General features: G+C 48.5%; 1 long non-coding RNA gene across 1 annotated transcript; it reads left to right on the top strand.

The window, feature by feature from the left end:
* Positions 1–4,974: 4,974 nt before the first annotated feature.
* On the top strand, positions 4,975–6,500 carry LOC136570708 (uncharacterized). Its single transcript, XR_010785561.1, has 2 exons — positions 4,975–5,479; positions 6,069–6,500. It is a non-coding gene; the product is annotated as an uncharacterized lncRNA (long non-coding RNA).
* The last annotated feature ends 1,437 nt before the right edge of the window (positions 6,501–7,937 follow it).

Raw genomic sequence — 7,937 nt, 5'->3', positions numbered from 1 at the left:
TTGCCCCCATGGCAGAGCCCCCATCCCGGGTGAGTGGGTTCCCACAAGCAGGTGAGGCACCATTTGTCTCTGCAGGGGAAGTGTCGAGGGTGACCCTGTTACAGCTCTGTTCTTTTTCTTTATTTTTAGGAAGTAAAGCTGGATCTCAGCAGTCAAGTTCAGGAGAGCAAGGTGATCAGGAGCATTTCTTGTTGCTGAGGTCTCAATTCCTGGGGCAAGTCTAAGTCTCCATTCTTTTTTGTGTGGTTTAGGCAATCCACTCGGAGCCTGCCAAGCCCCTGTCACCAGCCGGCCGACGCACCGGGTTCCCTGCACGTGAGAGCCCTGTGGATGCATTACAGGCCCTGGTGATGAAACCCTGAACTCTTCCATTTAAAGGTGCCATCCAGGTGACCTTGGGCACCTGCCAAGGAGTTGGGGTGAGTCGGGGAAGTAGGGAGGAGGAGCGAGGGTCCCCTCAGGTTTCAGCCATGCCAAATCACCTCATCTCCTCTTAACCCAGGCACCCCCTGTGACGACGGCCTCGGTCTCTGAGCGTGCCCGAAGCGTGCGGCCCGAGGAGCTGAGCGTTCTTAGGAGAAGGGTGAGTAGCAGGCTTGTGGGGTTTTGGCCGATGGGCTGCCGAGATCGGGCACTGATGTTTGGTTTTCTTTAATACAGCTGTCTGAGAGACACCAGCCCGGTGCCAGCAGGACCTTCCCGGCTGACGAGGTGGCCTTTCTTTGCACCCGAGACCGGCATCCCCAGATGTGCGAGAGATAAGTAGAGGGCCACGACCCACAGAGGGGATGAAAGCAGGGTGCTGGTTTGGGAATTACTGGGAGGGGTTTTTGTTTCCCCTTTGGAGGTGGCGGTGTCCCTGAAGCGGCCCCTTAGGCCCCATAAAAGCAAAGCCTGACTTTGGATCACAGTGCTGAGGTGCGCAGGGCAGAGCAGTCCCGGCGTGTATCGTGTCACTTGTCTTTTGCGTTTTATGTGTTGTTTGCATATGTCATGTCTTTTCCCTGAGCCCTTTGAGGGGCCTGTCAGAAACCCTGGTATCTTGTTAGCATCTGTGATCTCTGCATTCCTCGTCCTGGCACCCAGGCCATAGAACTTTTGCCTCAGGAGCTCAGACAGGCATCAGACTCTCTTGTCTCTTTAGAAGCATCCGGTCGGATGTCTTTTCAGGTCTTGTTCTGAGCTGTATGGACAGCTATGCCCCGCCAGGATCCATTATGGCGGACAAGGACTTGAAAGAACGTGAGTACAGGTAGAGGCTTCTGGCCGTAGGATTCTCGGGCATCCATCTTTGCAGTTCTTGGAATAAATCATTCAGTTAGCATCTTCTTCCTCCAGGTTTCTCTGAGCCTCATCAGCTCACCATCGGTCTCCCCTCGGTCATCTCCTTTTGCATTCTCTCAGTCCTCGCAGCCATTTTCCTTGCCAGGAGATTTCTGTCCGTGTCGTGTCCCCGTTGTTTGTCATGTCCTGTCTGTCCTGTGTCACGGGTGTCTGCACACACATTTGTGCCGGAGCTGCTCTGCCCTGCCGCATAGCCTGGTGCAATAGGAGAAGTCCCGGGGACTTGATGTTTGTAATGTGGGGTGCAGTTGGACTCTAGGTGGGATGTGTAGATGGACACAAGATATCTGGAGCTCTTAAGAGCCAGACTGTTGCAGGCTAACTTGTCCTAACTTTTTTTTCAGATTCAGATGGATTAAATGTGTGCCAGAGGGCCCCATCCCGGGTGAGTGGTTTCCCCCAACCAGGTGAGGCACCGTTTATCTCTGCAGCAGAAGTGTTTGTGGTGACTCTGTTACAGCTCTGTTCTTTGTCTTTCTTTTTAGGAAGTAAATCTGGGTACCAGCAGTCAAGGTGAGCAGTGGCGAGAAGTAGTTGTTATTGCTCAGCTCTCAGTGTCTGGTGCAGCTCTAAGTTTCCATTCTCTTTTTTGTGCTTTAGGCAATCCACTCGGAGTACGCCGAGCCCCCGTCACCAGCCGGCCGATGCACGGGGTTCCCTGCACGTGTGAGCCCTGTGGATGCGTTACAGGACCTGGTGATGAAGCCCAGAACTTTTCTATTTAAAGGTGCCATCCAGGTGGCCTTGGGCACCTGCCAAGGAGTTGGGGTGAGTCGGGGAAGTAGGGAGGAGGAGTGATGGTCCCCTCAGGTTTCAGCCATGCCAAATCACCTCATCTCCTCTTAACCCAGGCACCCTCTGTGACGACGGCCTCGGTCTCCGAACGTGCCCGAAGCGTGCGGCCCAAGCAGCTGAGCGTTCTTAGGAGAAGGGCGAGTAGCAGACTTGTGGGGTTTTGGCCGAGGGGCTGCCGAGATCGGGCACTGATGTTTGGTTTTCTTTAATGCAGCTGTCTAAGAGACACCAGCCCGGTGCCAGCAGGAGCTTCCCGGCTGATGAGGTGGCCTTTCTTCGCACCCGAGACCGGCATCCCCAGATGTGCGAGAGATAAGTAGAGGGCCACGACCCACAGAGGGGATGAAAGCAGGGTGCTGGTTTGGGAATTACTGGGAGGGGTTTTTGTTTCCCCTTTGGAGGTGGCAGTGTCCCTGAAGCGGCCCCTTAGGCCCCATAAAAGCAAAGCCTGACTTTGGATCACAGTGCTGAGGTGCGCAGGGCAGAGGAGTCCTGGTGTGTATTGTGTCACTTGTCTTTTGTGTTTTATGTGTTGTTTGCATATGTCATGTCTTTTCCCTGAGCCCTTTGAGGGGCCTGTCAGAAACCCTGGCATCATTGTTAGCATCTGTGCTCTCTGCATTCCTTGGCCTGGCAGCCAAGCAATGGAACTTTTGGCTTGGGAGCTCAGGCATCAGACTCTCTTGTCTCTTTAGAAGCATCTGGTCAGATGTCTTTTCAGGTCTTGTTCTGAGCTGTGTGGACAGCTCTGCCCCGCCAGGATCCATTATGGCGGACTAGGACTCGAAAGAACGTGAGGGCAGGCAGAGGCTTCTGGCCGTAGGATTCTCGGGCATCCATGTATGCAGTTCTTGGAATAAATCGTTCGGTTAGCATCTTGTTCCTCCAGGTTTCTCTGAGCCTCATCAGCTCACCATCGGTCTCCCCTCGGTCATCTCCTTTTGCATTCTCTCAGTCCTCGCAGCCATTTTCCTTGCCAGGAGATTTCTGTCCATGTTGTGTCCCCGTTGTTTGTCACGTCCTGTCCTGTGTCACGGGTGTCTGCACACACATTTGTGCCGGAGCTGCTCTGCCCTGCCGCATAGCCTGGTGCAATATGAGAAGTCCTGTGGACTTGAAGTTTGTAATGTGGGGTGTGGTTGAACTCTAGGTGCAATGTGTCGATGGACACAAGATATCTGGAGCTCTTAAGTTATCCTGCAGCCCTTTGACTTTCGTCCTAACTTTCTTTCAGATGCAGATGGATAAAATCCAGGGCCGAGCCCCCCATCCCAGGTGAGGGGATTGCCCTGAGCAGGTCAGTCACTGTTTGTTTCTGCAGAGGGAGCATAAATGGTGGCTGTTACAGCAGTGTTCTTTGTCTCTCTTTTTAGGAAGTCTAGGCCGAGTGGGTGAGGTGAGCATTGAGTACTGTACAGAAGCAGTTGTTATTGCTGATGTCTCAGTTTTTGTGCAGTTGTAAGCATCTCCTCTTGTTTTTGTTGTCTTTTAGCTGGTCCACTTGCCATCTATCCTGGCTGAGCATATCCGTGCCAGGTGTGTGCAGGCTTAAGGTATTGTTGTGGCATCCTTGTCAGATTTGGGAGGTTGTGTTTTCACAGTATCTCAGCAAATTTTCTGCTTTGTTTCTTTGCAGGTGCTGTCGCTGCCCTAGGCACGCCAAGGAACAGAGGAGGGCAGGTGAGTCGGAGTTTAGGCAGGCTGACTCCTAGGCGAGCGTTACACAGCAGCATGCTAAGCGTGTACCTTTTCTTTTCGCCGGTATCTTCCGGGCACCCTCTGGAGTCAAATCAAGATTTGAGGTGAGCCGGGGCAGTGGTGCGGAGGAGTCCCGGGGATTACTGTTTTTGAGGGCAATAGTCAGGTTTTCTGTTTTGTCTTAGGTAGCCTGAGGAGGCTCGTAGCCCAAGCTTGGAAACGGCAGCACCGAAGCACACACGGAGAACATCTCAACGTCCACGTCCGACCGAGGATGGATTTTGTCCGCTCCTCTTCCAAAAGCTAAGTGTCGGGGGCCAGTGGCTGGGAGAAGGGTAAAAACCTTTACTCTCACAGGAGGCCATCAGATGTCAGCTTAGGGGACAGGTCTGTAGTGGGGCGGGCTCTCTGGAAGTAAAGGGAGAGGGTTTCCCCTCAGCCTCGCCAGAGCCTTTGCCGGGCAGGGCAGTTCCGACCCATCTCCACATTTTCGCGTACTTTGTGTCGTCCGCCTTCCTCGACTCGACGTCGTCACGGATCTTTCCCCCGAGGAGCTCGCCTTCACGTCCGGAGCTACGGCCACGGTCACCCGGCAGTCGGCTTCTTTCTCTAGGCTCGCCGAGCCTCTCGAGCATCCTCTTAATTGCTGTGGCACTAACTTGTTTTAACGAGTTCCGTTTCATCATCACGTGCTCTCGTCATAGGGCTTCCTTTCCTTTGGCATCATCAGCCTCTGGCTCATCTTGCGTTAGGAATCTCGGGTCCCTACGGGGACAGTGCCAGGCAGTTGTCACTCGTCTCTGTGTTATGTCGTCTGTGTCTATGTTATGTCATCTGTGTCTGTGTTATGTAGTCTGTGTCCATTGTCTTACGTGTCACAGGCCTTTGTCACGTCTCGATGCTTTATTGGCACTATTCCGTGCCACATTGCCCATATTCTAGTCACGTTCCTTTCCGGATATCCCTTATTCCGGCATCTTTACATTTTTACTCTTTGAGACAGGAATGTCTCAAAGGGACAAGATGCTCTCATCCGTCTTCCTTCTCACTACCGGCTTTGGTAGTGCCTTTTTTTCCACGCCATTCTCTTGGACTTCTGGAGGAAGCGTCTTACACCCTCCTCACTTGACTGCAGAAGTTCTATAGGTTCTATCTTCTCAAAGGGTATAGGGCTCAAGAATTAGTATCTTCCAGAGAGTTACCTCAAGTCCTGGCTTATACTGTATGTGCTTACATTGCTTGTACCTATGCTGGCTTATACTGTATGTACTTATATTGTGTGTACCTATGTTGGCTTATACTGTATGTACTTACACTCCATGTACACTTGCACTGTATGCGTCGGCTTATATCGTGTGTACTTACGTTGTACCACTTATGGTCGGAGCTGCCCTGCCCTGGCACATAGTCACAGTTAGGTAGAACAGTTATAAAAACTTGACTGTTCATCTGTCTTTTATGGGATTTTGGGTAGAAAATTTATTGGTCCAGAGCGGGGACAAGTCCTAGCTGTCAGCCACTCGTTGACCGCTTCCTGTCGTCTCACAGGTCCCCGAGGCTACCGATTTCCCCAGAATCTACCATTTGACGTCGAGGAGCGGCAGCCAGAAGAAGCGTGGAAGCGCGTTCTTCAGCGTCTCGAGTAAGAGCCACAGGGAACGTTTAAATGGGAGGAGTGCGTGAGCATGTGTCTGTGTCTGTCTGTGTCTGCTCATCTCTGAGTGTGTGAGCGCATGCTGACTGGATTTAACCGTGTGACTTTTGCTTTTCAGGTTTTTCAGCTCATTTGTAAATTTAGAGTAAAAAATCCCTAGCCTGGTTCCCAACCGCCACCCCCGGCTGGGTTTTTTTTTTCTTTTTTTTTTGCCCCCCGGCTGGGTTTTTTTTCCCCGGTCCCGGTCGGTCTGCGAGGCGACGTTCATCGCCAAAGTTTGGGCGTGCACCGTCCAGGGACTGGGTATTTCGTCAGGCAGGAGGATTTTTTGGAGGCTCCTGGGAACCACGTTCCCGAGGACCAAGGATTGCTGGGGTGTAATTTAGCAGTTGTGAGGGGAGGGACGGTGAGTTTGTGTGTCATTTGAAGGGGGTGTTAATGGTAGATGAGTGCTGTTTTTTGGGTGCTTTTGTTGTTTTGGGTGTCCTGTAACAATAAATCCACATGTAATGAAAATAGAAAAAGGTTATAATCTTGTGTTAATGTGTGTGTTGTGTTGTATTGCTCTGTATTGCAGTGTGAGCACAGGGTGAACTCTCTCCTCCTTGCTGTGACACCTGGGCTGGCAGGGATGACACAGTGACCTCTGCCAGCCCATGCTGCCTGTGCCATCACCTGGCACTGACGTGTTTGATGAAAATCCTTTCGCTGGGATTTTTCTCCTGAGAAGCCTCAGAACAGAAATGGAACCAATAACAATCTGGTGGCTGTGGAGTGTGGGCTGGAGATGGTTTAGCAACAGGGGCATCTTGGGTTGGTCTCCTGTGCATTGTTTCTACTTGATGACCAATCATGGTCCAGCGGTGTCGGGGCTGTGATCAGTCCCAGGTTTTTATTATTCATTCCTTTCCAGCTTTCTGATGTCTCCTTGCTCTTTTAGTGTAGTTCTAATATCTCATTTTCTTTTAATATAATAGAGATCATAAAATAATATTTCAGCCTTCTGAAAGGGGGAGTCAAGATTCTCATCTCCTCCCTTGTCCTGGAGGACCCTCAAACACCACCACAATCAGCGGCCGAGCGGGTTTGTGCGAGCCCCTCAGGAACCCTCGGCCGGTCCTGAGTCGGCAGCCCCGGCACGGCCGAGAGCGGGGAGACACTCTCTGTGCCCCGAGGGTACTGAGGGCACCTGGGCTGGGGGGAGACACTCTCTGTGCCCCGAGGGTGCTGAGGGCACCTGGGCTGGTCGGCTTTGCAGCACAAGAGACACCAGAGACAGCGGTAGATGATAAAGGGCCGACTCTTAGCAGGGGTTAATGCAAGGTTTTATTAGGAGTCCCATAGGAGCTCCTGCACCTCAGGGGGCTCCTGCCGAGAGTCCCGGGAGATGTGCCAAGGTTACATTTGAAGGGAGGTGGAAACCGACAGTAGATAACATCCTACCAACCATTAAGTGACCCTAAGGGATGGTTGCTGGGGGATAGACATATAGGACAGCGTATGGGGCAAGGCCTGAGGGGCTGACCCCTGGCCTCTGGCTAATCACTCGAGGACTTGGACCGAAACTTCTGGATGGAGGGAATGGGAGGCTGAGTGATTGACAGAGAGGCAGGGTGGGGGTTTGGGGATGATCTCATCCCGGGAGAGGGATAACACAGGTAAAGGGAGGGGGGTACAGTTTGGGATAAACCATTTGGGAAAAATATGAGGATACAAAACAAAATTACTTCCAAGTATTACAAAGTATAAAAATGCCCTACAGCAGGTTTGGGCAGCACCAAATAAAATGTAATAAAATGCTTTGAAAATAGAAAAATTAAAAATAAAAATTAAAAAACCACCAAAATTAAAAAATAAATGCTTTAAAAATACAAAAATTAAAAATAGAAAAATAAATAAAAAACGAAATTAAAAAAATAAATGCTCTAAAAATAGAAAACTTAAAAATAAAAAAAATAAAAATAAAATTAAAAAAATTAAAAGCTTTAAAAATAGAAAAATTAAAAATAAAAACAAATAAAAATAATTTAAAAAAGGTTAAAAAATAGAAAAATTAAAAATTAAATAAAAAATTTTAAAAATCAAATAAATGCTTTTAAAATAGAAAAATTAAAAATAAACATTTCATAAAAAACAAAATTAAAAAATATAATAAATGTTTTAAAAATAAAAGAATTAAATATAAAAATTAAATAAAAAATTAATAAAATAAAAAGCTTTTAAAATAGAAAAATTAAAAATAAAAATGAATTTAAAAAATTTTAAAAAGGCTTTAAAAATAGAAAAATTAAAACTCAAGTAAAAAAATTTTAAAAATCAAATAATTGCTTTAAAAATAGAAAAATAAACATTCAATAAGAAACAAAATTAAAAAATATAATAAATCCTTTAAAATAAAAAAATGAAATATAAAAATAAATAAAAATTAACAAAATAAAAATCTTTA

This window comes from Molothrus aeneus, unplaced genomic scaffold (genome assembly GCF_037042795.1).
Source record: "Molothrus aeneus isolate 106 unplaced genomic scaffold, BPBGC_Maene_1.0 scaffold_352, whole genome shotgun sequence".
Lineage (NCBI taxonomy): Eukaryota > Metazoa > Chordata > Aves > Passeriformes > Icteridae > Molothrus > Molothrus aeneus.
This window is presented reverse-complemented; position numbering and strand designations above follow the sequence as displayed.